Source organism: Oryctolagus cuniculus, chromosome 11, assembly GCF_051225735.1.
Source record: "Oryctolagus cuniculus isolate XC-2025 breed Fujian yellow rabbit chromosome 11, ASM5122573v1, whole genome shotgun sequence".
NCBI lineage: Eukaryota > Metazoa > Chordata > Mammalia > Lagomorpha > Leporidae > Oryctolagus > Oryctolagus cuniculus.
Window position 1 is genome coordinate 65,724,082 of NC_142877.1, and position 20,707 is coordinate 65,744,788.

The window sequence follows — 20,707 nt, forward strand, 5'->3', positions numbered from 1 at the left end:
AAATGTAGAAAACTCGGTATCAATTGTACTTATTGTTAAATTAACTAGGCTTGTTAACAGATCTCTCTGTTAGAGAGATTGTAAACAGATCTCTCTTCTTAAAAGGATTAATGCTCACAAAATTCTTGTTTAATTGGGCTTAGGAAAGCAGGAAGGATTTGGGAATTTCTGAGAGTTCTGAAAATGCTTTTTATTTTCCTTTACCAAAAACTTGGATCCAGCCTGGAGCCTTGTTGGAGAAAGTTTTCCCCTGGATCCCATGTTAATTTAGTTATGGCTTACACTTATTTATTATTCTATACCCTTCTTACCAAACTGAGTAAGCTTTATGAAATGGTTTTCCCTCAGGTAAAACAAGTATATTAAAAAGTTATTTGTTGTTCTTTCACTCTTGCAACATGGAAAACTGTAAACGCTTCAAATCCCATAACAATGTAAGAAAATTAAATTTTAATATTAATTAATATTGTTCTTCAAGTCTTTGTTTTATAGCCGTATGTGTACACTCTAGTATCTGTGATCTACTGGCATGGAATATCTTTTTTCAACCTTTCACTTTCAGTCTGCATGCATCTTTGTTGGAAAGATGTATTTCTTGTAAGCAGGAAATAGATGGGTTTTGTTTTTTAATCCATTTAGCCAGGCTGTGTCTTTTAACTGGAGAGTTAAGGCCATTAACATTCAATGTGACTGTTGATAAGTAGTGACTTTGCCCTGCCATTTTCCAAAGATACTTCTAATATATGCTTTGAACTTCCTGTGATCTTTTACTGGGAGGTTTTCTTCCTTTACCTTCTTTCATATTGATGGCCTGTGATCTAAAATAAGCAAATAAGCAAAACCACCTGAGAGGTAGATATCATTCGTATTTTACTAAATGAAGAAACAGAGAATTGAGAAAGTTCAAGCCAACATCCTTGTGTGACAAAGCTAGGAATTTGTATCTATGTCCTTCTGCAGGTAATAAACGTATTCCCCCAAATTGAAAAGTCTACATTAGGCATACTTTACTGACCACCACAGTGGACCTTGCTTGGCAGAATGGGGTAACATTCAAACATTTAATTAGTCATTTGACAGTAATAGTTACAGGTCAGTTGCAACCCCAACGATATTAAAACAGTTTTCTTTGTAATCAAAACATTGACAATGCCCATGCTTCCTCACTTTATACACTGCACAAAGGAACTTTGTCAGTCATTTGGCTAAATTGGAAGAAACCAGATGAAACATTTTACTGAAGAAATCTCTGCAGTAGCTCTGCTAAGAACTTGCCTAAGCAATTCTTTTGTAACAAATGTAATTCTTCCCCTTTGGGCTACCAGATGTATAAAATTTTGGAAACACAATCCATTTCAGACCCTGATTTATGACTTCTATAAAGCACATTTTTAGACTTTGTAAAATCATGCTGCTAAAACTCGTAATATTTAGCCTGATTTCTCTAGGGGGCACAGTAACTTCTAGAATATTAAATATAAAAAACATGAGCAGGATAAATTAGATGAGTAAGAAATCATTGCCAAAAATGGTTGGAGTTCCAAATTTAGCTAGCAAATGTCAAATACCACTTGAAGAATTGCAGTTTTATTAATATGCTTAAAAAGCCCAAAAATATATAGATGCAAATTGAACATTAAGAAAAAACAGTAGTGTATAGTTGCTGCATTTTTAGCTCTACTCTTTGGAAAATCTAACCCACAAATGGTGATATAACTCATTAAAATTCACACGGTTGTTAAATAGCTGGGTTGAAAAAGCGACACTTATTTTGTGAATACTTGATGGTGTAGTAGGTATCAGAATTCCAATCTGGCGGTTATTTATTATAATTCCATGATAAAAACTAAAAGCAAGAGCAGTATCTGAGAATTTTGCCAGTATTCCAGGGAAAAGGAATTTGAAAGATTTGCTGCTATTGATGAATGAATGACATGAGGAAGGAAGCCAACAGATCAGTTGTTAGTATGTCTTTTCCATGAGATACTGTGTATAACGTAATCAAGGCCATCCTTTCCAGTTATCCTGCAGTAAAACTAAAATAAATCAGGCCTCCCTTCCCTGCTCTGAGTACTTGTATCAAAGACAGATTCCCAGTGCTCCCTCCAATTAGCTGTCCCAGCTATCTGCACAGAATCATATCATACCACTTCTGCAGAATGAGTTTCTCCACAAGTCTTTTACCTCTCAGAAGACAACTAAAACAACATAGTCTCTTGGGTTACACTATGGTACCAATCATAACATGAATGCCATATTCCGGATATGGAGTGTTACTGAGTAATAGAAAAATCTTGCTGTGAAGAGTTTACATTCTTAGCAAGAGGCTTTAAAGGCAGCCAAGTATTTCAGACAAAAATTTGCTGTTAACGATAATTTTAATATAAAACCCTAAACTTGATTTTTATATGACTGCAACATGAGCACATCCCACAGACTTTATTTACTTCATTAATATAATAAAGGAATCAGAAAAGGTATTGCAAATGATTTAAAGGAAAATTTAAAAATAGACATCTTTAGGGATAAGGAATATTGAAAAGAGCTTGTGAATGTGTCTCAAAGGTCTACAGTTGGGAGGGTTGTCTCTGCTGGGCAGAGATGATTTGCACATTCACAGACAAGAACATTTTCCTCTCCATCAGTTCTGGGCAGATTCTTTTTAATTTCTACAGAATTCTAAAATATTCTCATCAGAGACAAAGGTGTGTATCCCATAGGTTCAGATAATCCCCTGGAGCTCCAGGATTCTATTGAAATGATATCAAGTAATATGGGAGAACAGGTGTGCAATGGCATGCTGGTAAATACTCAACAGTCAGCTTTCCCAAAGACTTCAGAAACCTAAAAGCTGATTTGTAGCAGTTGTCAATTTCCCTCTTGTAAATCCTCCCTCAGTGTTGTCCCTAAAGGTAGAGTTGGAAAGAGATGTGAAGTTAGCACTAATATGTTGTGTTTCTGCCATACAAATACAGCATTACTGAAGATTTTTTTTTACTTTCAACATTTCAGATACTGTATATTTCTGTATGCCAAGGATTTCTCTACCTCACCAATGGGTTTCTTACAATTCAGTCCAATTCTGATACTAAGTACTTGGAGTTAGCACAGATACCCAGGTTAAGTGTTCAAACATGTGACTTCCTTCACTTCCGAAGCCAATCACAAGGCAAGGTCACTAGCACCTCTAATAAGGTAGCTTCACATACAAAGTCCCCATGACCTCAATCTAAGGTTCAATGGTTTCCTATAATGGTTCACAGAACTCAGAAAAGCATTTTAATTGAAACATTTATTTGAAAAAGATATTGCAAAGAGTGTAGATGAACAGGCAGATGACAATGAGGTACACAGGGCAAGGCACAAGGCAAGAGGCACAGCTTCATGCTCTTTCTAGCTGTGCAACGTTAGTTTATCAAAATTGAACTTAAATTACATTATTCTACTTCTTGCATGATATAAGAAGTATACAACAGTATACCTCTACTCAGAGTCAATTTGCCAGGTTCAATTAGTGTCCACTGCCCTGCACTGCAGTCTAGAAACTCCTTCAAGAGAGTAACCTGAGCCAACTGGAGGATTCCTCTTGTATGTTTCTCATCTCTTAGGATTGATGTCCTTCAGCAGTTGAACTCTCTGGTTTTGAAAATCATGACTTCATACATTTTGTCCTATTTTTGGCTCCAGACCCTATTAACACAACTTAGCCAAAAGAATATTTATGGTAATTTTACCTGAGGAAGAGTTGTTACATATATGAAAGACTGTAGAAATAATTTGGTAGTTAGGGTATGTTGTCTTCTTTCAAAGAGGATTTATTTATTTTCTTCTTCAGGTGGGTAGTATTGGTAGGAGAAGTTCCATTTTACCATTATCTAATTTCAGGGATTGAGATGATTATGTCCTGAGCTTCATTTTTATTTTTTTCCCAAAACATCAGTCTATTTCTGGTATACTCTTATTTTAAAAAGTCACTTTTGGGAATCCCCATTCTGAGTGTCAAAGTTTAGTAGGTTTCCATTCCTCTAGCCCCATGAGAATGTAAAACAGATTCTTCAAAAAATTTCATTCTTTTCCTGAATCTTCACTGTTGTGTTAGCTCTCTGATGGCTCCAAGCAGAATTTAAAAGGGAAATTGTACCAATTCTCTCATTTTCTGCCTGATAGTTGATCCTGTTGACCTAATATGGAAGTATCAGAAATTAAGGTGTCCTGTTTTTTATGTTGTTGCATGTTGCATATTCTCCTTCTTTCTGATTTTAATATGAAAATTTTCAAAACTAAAGAAGCTTTGAATAATTGTATACTGCACATCCCTGTACTCATCATTAGATTCTATAATTGTTAACTTTTTGCATATAAGATTTATCACATATATTCCTCTTAATTTTTGTGTTTAAAAGCTGTAGACTTCAATAAACTTGATCCACTAACAATCTGAATATACTTTACACTTAGACCTTAATATTTCATTCAGTTCTTATTTAAAGCAAAATCACATACAATAAAATAAACAAATTGGGTATGAGCATTTAGCCTAGTGGTTAAGATGTTCATGTCATTCATTAGGTTCAATTCTGAGCTTCCTTTCTTGATTGCAGCTTTCTGACAGTGAAGGTGGTGGAAGGTGACTCCAGCAGTTGGAATTCTACAACACATGTGGGAGGCCTGGAACTGCCAGTTCTTGACACCATATGCAACCCAGGCTTAACCTTATAGGCACCTGTGGAGTGAACCAGCAGTGGGAGTGCTAGCTCGCTCTCTCTCTCTCTCTCTCTCTCTCTCCATGTCTCTTTGCCTCTCATATACTGAAAGAAAGAACAAATTTTTACTGCCTGTGAGAATTTTGAGAAATACATCTATGTAACCAAAGCAATATCAAGATACAAAACCTTTCTGTCATCAAAGGAAATTCTCTAATGTTCTTTTATTCCCAATCATTTCCTCACTGCCACCCCAGTGGCCATTAATGATCTAATTATTTTTTTCATTATAATTAACTTTACTTATTCTAGAGCCTTTTGCAATAGGAATCAGATTTTTTTTTTTGCCACGGGTGCTTTTATACAGTATGTGTTTTTGAAGATTTATCTAAAGTATTGTATTTAGCCATTGTTCATTTGTTTTTATTGCTGAGTAGTATGAGTATTTCTTCATATGAATGTACTACATCTTGTTTATCTATTTGTAGCATATTCTTAGTTTTAGATTATTATATACAGAGCTGCTATGGATATTCTTGTACAAATGCTTTTGTGGAATATGCTGTCATTTCTCTTAGACGAATAAATAGGAGTAGAATTGATAGATTATAGAATAGTTGTGTCCAGGTATCAGAAACTGCTACATCTTTCCACAGAGTTGTACATATTTTTATATTTCCAAAAGAAATGCATTGAGAGTGCCCCTATTGATCAGATCTTTCTATTGGAGGCTGTAAACATGCTCAGAGGGCAAATCCTTGAGCTAGATTCTGTCCTTCAGTTCTAAATGCTCCTTTTCAAAATTTTCTTGTTTGAGGTTGAGGCTGGTAGATAAAAAGGAAATGCACAAATCACAGCCCATGCGTCTGCACCTGCTATTATCTATTTTTCCATCCTAGCTAGGTTCTGGCAGTACACAATTTTATCCGTACTGTCAAGGATGCTTCTGAGTCAACTTGCTTTACTTCCTTCCTTCCTTCCTTCTACCTTCCTTCCTTCCTTCCTTCCTCCTTCCTTTCTCTCTCTCTCTCTCTCTCTCTCTCTCTTTCTCTCTTTCTCTTTCTCTCTTTCTCTTTCTCTCTCTCTCTCTCTTTCTCTCTTTCTCTCTTTCTCTCTCTCTCTCTCTCTTTCTCTCTTTCTCTCTTTCTCTCTTTCTCTCTTTCTCTCTTTCTCTCTTTCTCTCTTTCTCTCTTTCTCTCTTTCTCTCTTTCTTTCTTTCTTTCTTTCTTTCTTTCTTTCTTTCTTTCTTTCTTTCTTTCTTTCTTTCTTTCTTTCTTTCTTTCTTTCTCTTAATGCACAGATCTTCCCAGGGAAATGTAAGGAGGGAAAAGAGAAAGAGCACCAAAGAGTAAACCATCCCCAGGACACCCTCCACTGTGCCTGACCTTCTTCCATTCTCAGCTGTTCTTGTCTCCATCCATATCCCCTTTCCCCACTCTGGAACATAATTGCATTTCTTTGGCCCAAGAGTTTCTCAGAATTTTTAAACTATTTTGAAAGACCCACCTATTTCTGTACTTTGAATGTGGCTTTGAAGGTGTATTCAGGAGAGGGAACAGAAACTAAACTCCAGGAACTGGAACAAATATGAGGGGTCTTCAAAAAATTCATGGGAAATGTATGTCATGGAAAAACTATGCATGGATTTCAAAGGGCCTTTTTTTGCACCAAATATAAATATACTTTTAATCTTCCATGACCTTTGAAGTGTCTTCTTGTGTGTGTGCCTGCATGTGTGAGTTCGTGTATAGTTACAGTTGTTCATGCGTATCTACAGGGGATTGGTTCCAGAACTCCCAGACACTCAAATCTGCAGATATTCACATCTCTTACATCATAATATGGTGTTTATGTTTAATCTATACACAGCATCTTGTATTCTTGTATATATTATGCACTAGGTGCTTATGTGAACACTAGAAATATAGGACTAAAAAGAATCAAAGCTTGCACTTTGTGGAACTTACAATATTACAATATTACAATATTACAATATTACAATATTACTACCATGAAGAAAATGAAGCAAGGGGACTGGAAGGTAACAAGACTGGTTCTCCATGAAATTAATATTAGACAAAGCCCTGCAAGATGAAAAGGAAGCGTTCAGCCATAGATCTTGGGCCAGAGCTTTACAAGCAGAAGCAACCACAAGTGCAAGTCCTAAGACTGGATGAACGTGGCGTTTTCAAAGAACATGAGTTTGTGTTCAAGTGTGGGTAAGGAGAGGGAGTCCAAGAGTTTGGTATTTGGGACTGAAAAAAAAGTGAGAGACAGATCATCTGGAAGTTGCCTACCTTGGTTAGAAAATTTAATTTCATTCTAAATGTCAGAGAAGGTCTCAGAGGGGCACAAAACAGGGAGGGTTATAAACTAATTATCTCTTGCTAAAGATCTTTCTAACTGCTATGTGGAGAATAGACCATAGGAGGACTGTAAGAAAATAATTGTAAAAGACTGTTGGACCCTGGATTATTATGACTGGTATAAGACCTTAAGTTCATATTACGTGCTGTCTTGATGTCTGGTAAAAATCAGTAGGGCCTCAAATTGCATAACCATAAATTCCCCTCTTCTTCTGCCCATTGTTCTCCAGCAAACAATCTTTCTGGTGAAATAGACCAGTTGCAATTCCTGCTTAGCCTCAAGTAGCAAGTTTTCCTGCTGTGATTGTTAATTTTATAGGTCCAGAGAGCTGGCAAAACATTGTATCTGGGTGTATTTGTGAGGATGTTCCCAGAAGAAATTAATAGACTAAGCAAGGAAGACCCACGGTTAGCATTGTTTGTGTCGGGATGAGAGAGGAGCATCAACCAATCCACCGAGAGCCCAGATAGAACAACAACAATAAAAAAAAAAAGCAGAGGAAGGTGAATACTTCAGTGAGGCATACGTCTCCCTCTGCCCTTGCGTGTCAGAGCTCCTGGTTCTCTGGCTTTGGGTCTCCAGGACTTGCACCAGCATTCCGATCCTTTTCTCGGGCCTTCATTCTCAGGTTGGGAGTCACCATTGACAGCTCTGATTCTCAGGACTTTGGACTCAGAAGTCTGAATTAACCACAGATTTCCTAGTTCTCCAGCTTTCTGGTGGCATTCTGTATGACCCCTTTGCCTTTATAATAATGGGATTTCTCAGCTTCTAGAATCACAAGACACAATTCCCATAATAAATATCCTTTTCTACTCTCAGATAGAAATCTCTTGTTTGCCAATAGGGTGGAGGGAAGGCTAATGAAACGATGATATCATTGGAAATGATGAGAGGTGATCAGATGTATTTTGGGCATAAAGTTGACAAAAATAACTAATGTATGCAAATATGACTCCAGATAATGGAATTATTAAATGTAATACATCAAGACAAAGATAGGAACAAATATGATGAGGAAAATGAAGAATTCTTTTTTACATGCTGTGTTTGAGATGTTTAGTGGAGATATGAAGTACATTCAAGTAGAGTTAGCAAGTAAGCAGATGGGCATTTAATTCTGAAGTTCAGAAGCTTTATAGATCTTTCTCCCTTAACAGGTTGTGTGATGATATGAAAACTGTGTACCAGAGAGATTAAGTGACCTGATCAAGATCATGGCTTAAAAATGTCAGATACCTGGACTCCAGGTAAGTGTTCTATGCAATAGAATTATGAACCATGAAGCAAAATATATGGTCTTATCTATACACTTTTCTACTGAGTTGCATGTTAGGGCTGGAGAGAGTAGCCTGTAGACTGAAGAAATCTGCAGGGAATGGGCTGCACAATTGTGGATCACTTTTCTCCTGCAAAGTGACAGGTAGAAACATGATAAAGGGCTACAGTTATTAATGTTGACTAATTCACCCTAAATATGCTAGAATATCGTGTGTACAGATTTCACTTTCATGGCTTGACCATTCACAAGCACCCTAAATTATTACCATGGATTGTGTTAATAAGGTTACAAATTTGCATCAAGGTTTTATAAAGCCTATACATGGCAGGGAGACTTCACTAGTGACTGAGCTTAGCTGCCTGCTCAGTATCCGCATCTCAGGCCAGCTTCATAGTTTCTACTTTTTTGATATACTTCAGGGTTTTTAGTGAATGATAAAAGGGTTTGATTCTAAAGTATATAAACTGGCACAGCTGGTGTTCCTTAGTGCTCAATATTGACAACAGTCCAATAAATAGAACAATTGTTCAAGTTTCAACAGATAATCAATCAAATTAACAGGATCAAGAGCTAATCTGAACCAAGGTAGCATGTCAATAATTTGGACCAAGAGAACCATTGCTGCAAAGGCAATTTTAGGAAAAGAATATACAGATGTTGCCTTTCTAGTCAAAATAATAATAGAATCCACCCAGCAGGAAACTTATGAATCTGAGGTAACACACATAATAATAGAAAATTGATTGCAGAATCTCTGCAGGTGTAGGAAGATTCTTAACAGAGTGCTGAATGCTATCAAATATGGCACAAGTTGGCAGTAGATTGGTGTGAACTCATAAAAGACCACTGAACAAACTGCTATTAATAAAATCTGTCTTAGAATAAAGTAAGTGGGCATGTTCACCCACACCATGCTACATTTAGACTGTGCACCTGTGAACAGAGTCCAGACCAGAACTTTGTTTCTCCAGGCAAGGTAAGGATAATGGGGAAGAAGGAGTATATTAAAGCTTTTACTTGGAGTTTTTAGTTCTTATATATACGTTTATGTGTATAAATTTTCTTCCTAATTGAAAAGTGACACTCAATTGTTGCAAAAATGTCCAGAATTGTGTAAAGTGAAAACTTAATATTCCTCTCCTACAAGCCCTACTTTCCAAAAGTAACTACCATTAGCATTTGGTATATATTTTCACAAATATTTTTCTTTGTACTTTTATGTATGTGTTGCATATTTACATATGGATGAGGGGATAAAGAGCTTTATATTCCTTTGCAAGGGTGGGAACACACTGCCACATATAGGAATTCAGCTTTCTCTTTCACTTCATACACTGTTAATACCATTCCACATCCAGACATGAAAATTGACTTAATTTTAAGTGTCTTATAAATATATAATAAGGATTCTTTAGATGGAACATACCATAATTTACTTAAAGGACTCCAATTCAATGACTACTTAGATTGTATCCAAATTTTAGCTACCAATATTACAAGCAATGGTACATGGTGCTTTGATATATCAATGCATCTGGGTGCACTGATTTCTGCAGAACCAGTGCTCAAAAAACAAATTTCTAGGTCAATGTGTTCCTTTGTATTTTGAATCCAATGATAGATATAGAGCCACAGCCTGATTTCTCCCACCTTTCTGTTGTCTGGGACCCATAAAGAGAGATTGAGTACTCACAGGCAGAGAAGGCAACCGTCCATGTGATGTGGTATGAAAAGTCTCTAACAGCCTTCCTGTATAGAACTTACTTTTTCCCTGACCTGCTCAAAAGCTTGGAATTCCCAGCATACATCAAGTCCTCAGTATGACTTTTCAAGTGGAACGATAGCCGTATAAAACCTGCATGTGGTTTCACCCTCTCCTGCTGAAATACTAGCAATAATTCATCTATCTAGCTTAATCATCACAGCTTTTCATTTTCAACCCTACATGAAAATCCCTGTAAAATTTTGGTGTAACTTTCTGTCTTTATAGTTTTAGAGGACTAGATTAATTTGCTTTTTCTAAACCTGAAGCTCTTATGGTACCTAATAGTCATTCTTAATGCAACATCATATTTTGCTCAACATGTAATAGCTTGATATTTTAGGTAGATTGAGCCTAGATTTAGGTAGTTTTTCACCTACATCCTAACTACCCAGTGAATCAGGTAGGTCAGAGAGTAATTTGGTTTTATAAATGAGAAATTTGAGGCTCAGAAATTTGAAGGGATTAAAGTAGGGCAAATGAGCAGTATTGTCAGAACTCATGGGTGAGTTAATACATGATGTGATAGATGTAGAAGCCATTGAAAATGAGACTGATTTTAAGAGATATTCTGAAAGGTTTGAAATCTTAAGTTTCTTGGTGCTTTGTCTAAACTTTATTGTTTTCTCTTCAGTCCTGCAGATAGGACAGTGCTATTTTCATTTATTTTTTCTCTGCAAATCAGGTTAATTAAAATACGTGATTGGCCTTGTGATATTTAAATTGAGGTTTTACTCTACTACATATACTGTGTTTAAAAATAGGTAAGCATCCCCAATCTGAAAATCCAAAATGAAAAATGCCACGAAAAAGCATAACTGTTTTAGTGACAACATTGATGCCACAAGTGGAAAAATCTACACCTGACCTCATGTGAAAGATCACAGTCAAAACACAGGTGCAATTGGCCAGCGCCGCAGCTCACTAGGCTAATCCTCCGCTTGCAGCGCCGGCACATGGGTTCTAGACCTGGTCAGGGCGCTGGATTCTGTCCCGGTTGCCCCTCTTCCAGGCCAGCTCTCTGCTGTGGCCCGGCCCAAGTACTTGGGCCCTGCACCCGCATGGGAGACCAGGAGAAGCACCTGGCTCCTGGCTTCGGATCAGTGCCGTGCTCTGGCCGCAGCACCGGCCACAGCGGCCATTGGAGGGTGAACCAACGGCAAAAGGAAGACCTTTCTCTCTGTCTCTCTCTCTCACTGTCCACTCTGCCTGTCAAAAAAAAAAAAAAAAACACAGGTGCAATAAAAATGGTGTATAACATTACCTTCAGATTAAGTGTATGAGATGTGTAGGAAACATAAATCAATTTTGTGTTAAGACATGAGTCCCATCCCCTAGATATGGGATAATATATACAGAGATATCCCAAAATCTAAAATCTGCAACATTTCTGGTCCCAAGCAATTCAGAGCAGACATACTCATCCTGTGTAGACATACACAAGTTCATCACTTGCATATGGATACATTAACTAACTTGGTCCATGGGCCACCAGCAATAACATTGACACAGTTTATATCATTCTTTCTTTGTGGTAGGCGTCCTCCTAAGATTACTCATATTCACTCCCTTAATCTTCACGATAACTCTAGGAGGTGAGCTCTGTTAATACATTCATTTTTTTTTACATGAAGAATAGGAAGTATAAGCCATTCAATTACTTGTCCAAGGTCATGTAGCAAAGAAGTGAGCAGAGCTGGGTTATAAACCCAATAGTTCCGACCCCAGCAGTCAAGCTGTTAACCACTGAGCTATCCAACAATGCCAGAATGGCAATTTCCCATTGTCCCATGCTACACCAGAAAGCAGGTGGCTTCTAGAAGCCAACAATTCAAACTACAACTTAGCATAACTTGTAATAACTTGTAGACATTATAGTATAAATATAGCAGACTAGTCCAGAGAAGCTCAGAAAACTGTTTTGTTTTGTTTTGTTTTAAATCAGGCAAGTTCCTGACAATCCCACTCACATTCGGGTCTGACCTAATATGACTCTAACATACTTTGACATTTTATTGACTTTTCAGTGAGCCAAGAAAAATAATGGAAGGAATTTCTTCAATTTTATTAGATTAATATCCCTAAGTGTATAAGCTGAACAATCAGACACACATCCTTACCCACCAGTTCAAATTTCAGCTAAATGTAGCCTGTACAACATTCTTCCTTTATCTATGGAAGCATGATTTAGCTACCCAGCTGTAGGAAACTTTTGTTCTTTTTCTTCTAAGACTATTAATAGGCTCAACTATGTTTTGATTAGTGATTTTCATATGTTACACATTTTTCTCATGCAGTATGGAATATTTTAACAAACTGAAACCTAATTTCTTCAATGCCACAAAAATTTAATGAAAATTCCTTGTTTATATTGGAGGTATATATAATCTTAAGCCATAGTGCCTATGTTCAAATCCCAGTCTTGCCACTTCTTCAGTTGTGTGCTCTTGGGCTAATCTCTTAATTGTTTTGTGCTTTAACTTCCTCTTCCATAAAGTAGGGACTTTGATAAAGCCCAGCTCATGGGGTCAAAAATTTATTGAGTATTCTCTATGCCAGAAACTGATCAAACTTTTTTACATTTATTACTTATTCTATCCTCACAACAACCAGGTGAGGAGTTGTTAATACTATTCCCAAATTAAGATGAGCAAACCGAGGCACAGAATAGTTAAGAAACTTGTTGAAAGACAAAGTGAAAACTGATAAGCAGTAGAGCTTGGATATGAACCCGGAAGTCTGGCTTTGAATCCTCAGTCTTAGTGACTGGTGCACACTGCCATTTTGAAAATTAGTTTAAAGCAGCAGCACACCTTCAGACTCACTTTACAATAACAAACATGCTCTAATGTCTTCTCACTGTGACCCTCTGTCAATAATTAGCCAAACCAACCCTATTCTGTCATTCATAGGCCCCAGAGTTCTATCCACAAAGGCCATGATGAGGACCAGCTAAACATTGGGTTTTTCTATAGCTCAAACTCAATCAAATTCTTCACCTGACACTGGATTCTGTATACAGACCAAATTGATCCTAAGACCTTTGCCAGGTTAAAACATTTTGTTCATTTGTGCCCTCAATATATACAGCAAGTACTCAGAGTGCTTGTTGAATTGAATGGAAATGAATCTCCTTGAGCCATGCACTGCCTTACAGTCTGGGTAATTGTGCACGTTTTATTTTCTTCAGCTAAAATGCAAATTATACTAGAGTAGAAATTTGTTTCATAAGCCTCTGTATTCTCTGCATCCCCTAGCATTGCTTTTTTTTTCCAGAGTTATACAGTGAAAGAGAAAGAGAGAGAGTTATATATAGACAGTGAGAGAGAGACAGAGAGAAAGGTCTTCCTTCTGTTGGTTCACTCCCCTAATGACTGCTACGGCTGGCGCACTGTGCCGATCTGAAGCCAGGAGCCGGGTGCTTCCTCCCGGTCTCCCATGCGGGTGCAGGGACCCAAGCACTTGGGCCATCCTCCACTGCCCTCCCGGGCCACAGCAGGAAGCTGGACTGGAAGAGGAGCAACCGGGACTAGTACCTGGCACCCCAACTGGGACTAGAACCCAGGGTGCCAGTGCCGCAGGCGGAGGATTAGCCAAGTGAGCCAGAGCACTGGCCCATCCCCTAGCATTGTACAATATACATAAAATGCCATAAACTGTAGAATTTAAAGTGTGAATGAATAAATAAATAAGTCCTAGTTCTGTACTAAATTTAGTATTGCTCTTCAAAATCAAGACTATACTTCTATATTCTATTTCCCAGACTTCAAATGAAGACTTCAATTAAATTTGCCCCTAAGTTTCTATGCAAACAGCCTACAAATCTGTGATAAGATTTAACTCTTTGATTTTTGAAGCTGGTAATTTTCTTTTTAATATTATGCAAGGTTGGCCGGCGCCGCGGCTCACTAGGCTAATCCTCCGCCTAGCGGCGCCGGCACACCGGGTTCTAGTCCCGGTCGGGGCACCGGATTCTGTCCCGGTTGCCCCTCTTCCAGGCCAGCCCTCTGCTGTGGCCAGGGAGTGCAGTGGAGGATGGCCCAGGTGCTTGGGCCCTGCACCCCATGGGAGACCAGGAAAAGCACCTGGCTCCTGGCTCCTGCCATCGGATCAGCGCGGTGCGCCGGCTGCAGCGCGCCGGCCGCGGCGGCCATTGGAGGGTGAACCAACGGCAAAAGGAAGACCTTTCTCTCTGTCTCTCTCTCTCTCACTGTCCACTCTGCCTGTCAAAAAAAAAAAAAAAATATTATGCAAGGTTTTCTTTACACATGTTTTAATGGCATTTAAATCATTTTCTATATATTATGTTTGCCTATTAGTCTATTATTTTGAAACATATAACATTGAAAAAATATCCAGAGGTGAAACTAGATTTATATCTCTCATAAAATGTGCACCCATTGGCACCCAAGAGACTTATTAAATGTGCAAATCAACTATTGTAAAAGAATGAAGCAAATATATGTACTATAGAGTATAAAAATTTTTTAAAAGATTTTATTTTTTCAATAAGATAAGCATAAATCTTTTGTTAAATATTTTTTAAATATAGAAGTTGACATATAAAAGGATAGCTCACATTCCATCTCTTAGTTTGGCATAATGAAATAGTGCACAAGCAAATTATATTCTCAAACAAATTCTGAGTCTGTGACCAACTAACTGGAGATTGTTGGATAAGTTACTAAAGTTTTCTGGGCACAAATTTCCTTATTATTAATAGAATTTTAAAAAATAACTGATTCGAGCTGGCGCCGTGGCTCAATAGGCTAATCCTCCACCTTGCGGCGCCGGCACACCAGGTTCTAGTCCCGGTCGGGGCGCCGGATTCTGTCCCGGTTGCCCCTCTTCCAGGCCAGCTCTCTGCTATGGCCAGGGAGTGCAGTGGAGGATGGCCCAGGTGCTTGGGCCCTGCACCCCATGGGAGACCAGGAAAAGCACCTGGATCCTGGCTCCTGCCATCGGATCAGCGCGGTGCGCCGGCTGCAGCGGCGGCCATTGGAGGGTGAACCAACGGCAAAGGAAGACCTTTCTCTCTCTGTCTCTCTCTCTCACTGTCCACTCTGCCTATCAAAAAAAAAAAAAAATAACTGATTCATATGTAATATTTAACACAGTGTAAGTGATCCATAACTATAAGCTATTACTATTAATATGTTCACAAAGGAAAAGAGCACTTTGTTGAAAGAATGATTTTAAAGTACTATTTAATTTACACAATCGGAAATAGCACATATTTTTAAGTCAGTCACTTTATGAAGTTATTGTTCAGGAAATAAAGTAATTTTAGGACTCTTTTTTGCCTTAAAACTACCTGATGAGCCACTTAACGTAATAAGCAGAACCTTAAAATCAAACTGTGTTTCTTTAAAAAAGTAGTACTACACTGCCGAATTACTCAGTTTATTCACATTCAGTAGGCTCTGAATGACTGAAATGCTTACGGAAATCTAATCACCTTCCAAAAAAGAAACATTTTCCACCATTGGGAGTCATCAAAATAAGATTCTGAAAATGTGGAAGACAATTATAGAAAGATTTTAAACAATGGTATTGTTTTTGGGTTTAGTATCTGCTATACTATGAATTTGTGAAAGTGGTGTTCCTTACTTGATTGAAAATTCTCTAAATAAGAGCACCGTACTTATTTGTATTATTTCCCTACACATATTACACACACAGATATAAAATATTTTCCATTAAATGTCTATCCAAAACAGGCTACAGATCTATGTAATAAGTTGTATATCTTTGATTTTCAAGCTATTTTCTTTTTTAGACGTATTTACGTTTTTTGTAAGTGCTTTAATATAATTCAGACACATTTCTCTAAATTCTCTTTGTCTATTTGAAATTATAAATGTCATAGATGAAATTCCACTTAAAGCTTGGAGTATGAGGGTATTGTGAATAAATGCAACTTTTTACATGTGTAGGGATGGAGAAAGGAATTGGGATAAATCAAAAAAAGAAAAGCTTTTGCCTTTATGCCCTTCTTCCCTCTGCTAAGCTCCATTTTAGGGATAAAATGTATCTATAAATTGCATTCAGCTGAACTGTAAATCCTGAAGTGGTCCTGACAGGTGGCTACGAATAAACACCCTTCTGTCCATGTTTCATGGTCACTGATTGCTCACGGTCCAGGGCTTTGCAAGTTGAACTTTCTTTAACCTTGAAATCCATGGAGCAAAAGTGTGTCCAAGTGAGTGTAACCACAGCTAGCCTCACTGCTTTTGATGTTTCCGTTTGATCTGATTTTCTTTTTTTATCTTTATTTAGTCCCATTTTTGGGTCCAAGTTTCCTTGGAGTTATTGGTTTAAAAGACCTATTGGAACAACATTTAATGATGCTGGTCTCTGGGGTTATTCGACAAAACTACTAGCTTGTTCCTCTGGATTAGACCACTTATGTTTCAAGAGAATAGGCTTATTCTACTCTTGTGTTTTCTTCATTCTGTCATAATCATTTCTATTGCCAAATGGTTTACCAGGGTTTGTTTTCAAAGGAGGACCACGGTAAGATATCTTTCCGAATAAGGGATCTTCTGCATCTCACATGTAGTTTAGGGCAATCAGGATTAACAATGCATCATTTCTCCTACGAACACAATTAGTAAGTGGTATTGTTAGGACTCCATATAAAGCAAATCATTGGTTCAAATCTATCTTTAAATTAAAAGGGAGTTTTTTTTATTGTTGCCCTTTTTTGGTGACTTCAATACAAGATTATTTGGCATCACCTGGGGACTACTTAGCATTAGTCCCCACCTAGAACATCTGGAAAAATATACCCAATATCACATGTCTATTATATAAGAACAGCCCTTTTTAAACAATTTGTTCAGTCCATTAGTCATGTAGCATTGCACTAACTTCATCTTGCATTTCCTGGAATAACATATATTTCTTGTGGATTTATAAGGCACTGCCAAAATCTTAACGTGGTTCCAGGAGAAAACTCCAGGAACAGGGTTGGAAGATGCTGTTAACACTGCATTTGAGGGAGCTAAGAAAATCGACTGCCCCTGAGTGTTCTCTTCACAATTAACAAGGAATGGTTTGAGAGTTTCTGTAGCCATGTAACTAAAGATAGGACAGCAGGAGCTGTCAAAAATATGGCATTCAAAAATGTCAGTCAAAGCACTTTTTCAGCCTCTCTATGGAAACTAGAAGAAATTCTACACTGACTGCATGGAACATGTTTTTCTTAGGCGATTAAATGTCTTGTTCAAGACTATGTTAACCTCAGAATGTTGAATTTCAGAAGTTAAAAGTAGCTTAGAGACCATAAATTCACCCTTATTATTTCCAGATGGAAATAGAGATCCAGGAATGTTAGTCACAGTTACCTACAGCCAAAGCCAAGGTCAGAACTAGATTCTAGCTCCTAACTCACTAGTATTTTTCTCTAACACTACATCCATCCAGTAATAACTCCTTGTGTGCAGGACACACTGCAATCATTGAAATGAAACCATGCTATCTGAAACAACTTTGTAGCACTACCTCATCACCATATGTTCAAATCCTTTTCTAAATACAAACATTTTAGCAGTTTTTGTTATAATAGATGTAGTGAAGTCCAAAGACATGCCTTCAATCTCTGCATTACTTACTAGACCATTTATTTGACTTCCTGGGGCTTCGGTTGCTATATATGTAAAGTTAGGTACCAATATGAAAACTTTGGCCTGCTTCTCCCTACTAACATTTAATAAGCATTATTTATATGAATTGAACTGTGTGCCAAACAATATGATGAGCACTCTACATACATTGGTATTTCATTTTCATACAAACACCTATTTATGTAGAAAGTTTCCTCACTTTTAAAACTACTAAGAAGATGAATTAATAAAATGTATGGATTCAGGCATGTGGCAATAAGAATGTGGGTGTCACTCCTTTTCTTCTATCATTTGAGATATTTTATATATTACTTTGATTTCATTCAATCAACAAACATAGAACATCGATTCCATACCCATTTTTGTGATAACTTCTGTAAACATTAAATTAAGCAATGGTTCTTGATCTTAACAAGGTTTTAATATAATTGATGATTCAAAACTAGTACATAAACCAATTAAAAAACAAATTAGCAAAAGGAAAAGTTGTAATATTAGTTAACAGATACTTAATAATTCATATTTATAAGATATAATTTTAATGCCTTTACATTTTAATTTGTCTTCAAAATACCCCCTATGAAGTAGGCACTGATATTATGCCCATTATAAAGATGAAACAAACAAATGTTAAATAAATTACTCAAGGTCATGTAGCCATAAACAGAAAACCAAGACTTAACCCAGGTAATCTGGTTCCAAAGACTTTTTGTTTAACCACTATGCTTGCCACTGAAAAGACAAAGAAGAAAGCAGACTTTCCACAAATGGACTCAAGTAGACTCTGTATGCCTAGCAGGATTCAGACACTCTATGGAGGAAGAATAATATGAAGCAAGGATCTGAAGCAAGAATGCTCAGGGTGAGCAGATGACCTACTTCTATCAACAGTGATAATTATGTTTTCTTGAGCAAAATTATATCACAAGAATTTTGCTAAGTGCTTTGTATGAATTATTTCATTTCATCCATACTACAATTTATATAGAAGTTAAGTATCCTTGCTTTCCCTAGTGTTCACATGAGGGAATCGATTTTCATAGTATTGAAGTAACTTCCTTAGACTTAGAACCATTATATAATGTCCCATGAAAATAGAAATCTCCCTGAGTGGCTTCTTAGACATGAATTAGGATCTGTAGGCCCTGGAAAAATATTATGGCAATCGCATCATCTTCACCTATTTTTATCTAGCTTGGAAAAAAGCTGGTGCAACAGGATAGTCACAGATACACACAGATCTCCATAGGAAGATAAATCTCATGGGAAATGTCAACTTAGAGAATGCTCAGAAAGTGTTATAAGCAGTCTAAACTCAACCACTCAAGTCACAGCCTTACAAAAATGCGGCAGTATTGTACTTCATTTTGGATCAAATTCAGTTGCTCAACTTTAATTGGTCATTTTAAAATAAGCAATACTCTGCCAGAGAATGAAGCTTTTCAAAAGGTACAGATAAGCTCCTTGACACAGTTGAAACATCTTGTGAAACAGAAGAGTGGCAAGATTATCTAAAATTATTTTGCCAAAATGCACAGAGAAAGCCTTCTGAAATCACCTTCACCTCATTCAAAGCACTCTTCTCTTTTCCTTCAGCTCTTATTACTGTGTAATTTCATTTCGTGTTCATGAAAATTTAATATGTGATTTATGTAATTTTCTACAAAGTGCTTTGAGTGTGTAGACTCCTCAATAGACTACAAGACACTTGAAGATAGAGAGCATGATTTCTCATCAGTTGAGCACAAATCGGACCTTCTTTTTAGGGCTCTCTGTATACAAGTACTCAATTATTAATGACTTCCCTAAAATTGTATATGTCTTTCCTCAGCTACAAAATTAATCCTTCACTAGGTAGATATAACTGAAAAAGGAATATCATTCATTTTGAATTGAGACCATGTGAAAGGAGAAAGAATTTTAATTGGGCTAGTTTGCTTATTTCATTAACTGCTCTGTTTTAAGCTTGCAAATCACTCAAAATGTTTCTAAATATCAAAATTCCTGCAGTGATAGCATATGCAACTATATTACATAATTATCACTAACTCCTGTTTTCAATCAAGGAAAGAAAATGAAAGTAGGAAACTATTTTGTAGTTGTCTCTGTATATAATCACTCACCTATAACAACAAATAGGCGGTACTACACTTTAGAGGGGCACACTGCCTTTTAGATGTAGCAGGCAAATAGAAGGAAAGAGGACAAATCATTTAGATTTTCTTCTTTTTGGTTTTGAATTTTGGTTAGATGTCAATTTGCACACTTAAAGGAAAATCTGATATCTTCTCTTGCTAACAACAAATAACACATTTTCTTTCCAAATAGAATTAATATATATATATATGACATTTGATTTTTAACTTACATGATGGTATGTGTGTATATATGTGTGCATATATTTAATATATATAGTGTATATATATTTATATATATTCTCCACAAACTGAATTAAGAATATTTGACATTGTCTTTTATAATTTAAAAAATATACATACTTATTTACTTGAAATGCAGAATGACAGAGAAAAAGATCTTCCACCTTCTGAGTCACTCCCCAAGGCTGGACCCGGCCAAAGTCAAGATCACAGAACTTCATTTGGATCTCCCACATGGGTGGCAACAACCCAAGTACATGAGCCCTTACGGCCACTTGAGAGGTTGTGCATTAGCAGGAATCTGGATAGGAAATGGAGCCAGGGCTCAGACTCAGGCACTCAGTTAAAGGATGTGAGCATCTTAAGTGGCATCTTTGTTGCTGTACTACAACACCCACCTGTGTCTTCTTCCAAGGAACAGTTGCACACCAACTAAGCACTCTGCATTGCTTGTTAATAAAAAGGAGGAATTAACACACTTACAAGTGCAGGAGATATTGGGCAGCTCGTATGCATGATTAGGCTTCTGCCCAAATAGACTCTCAGCTGTGTCTTCTCTAGGATCTTTCCTTCTTCCTAATGTTTTT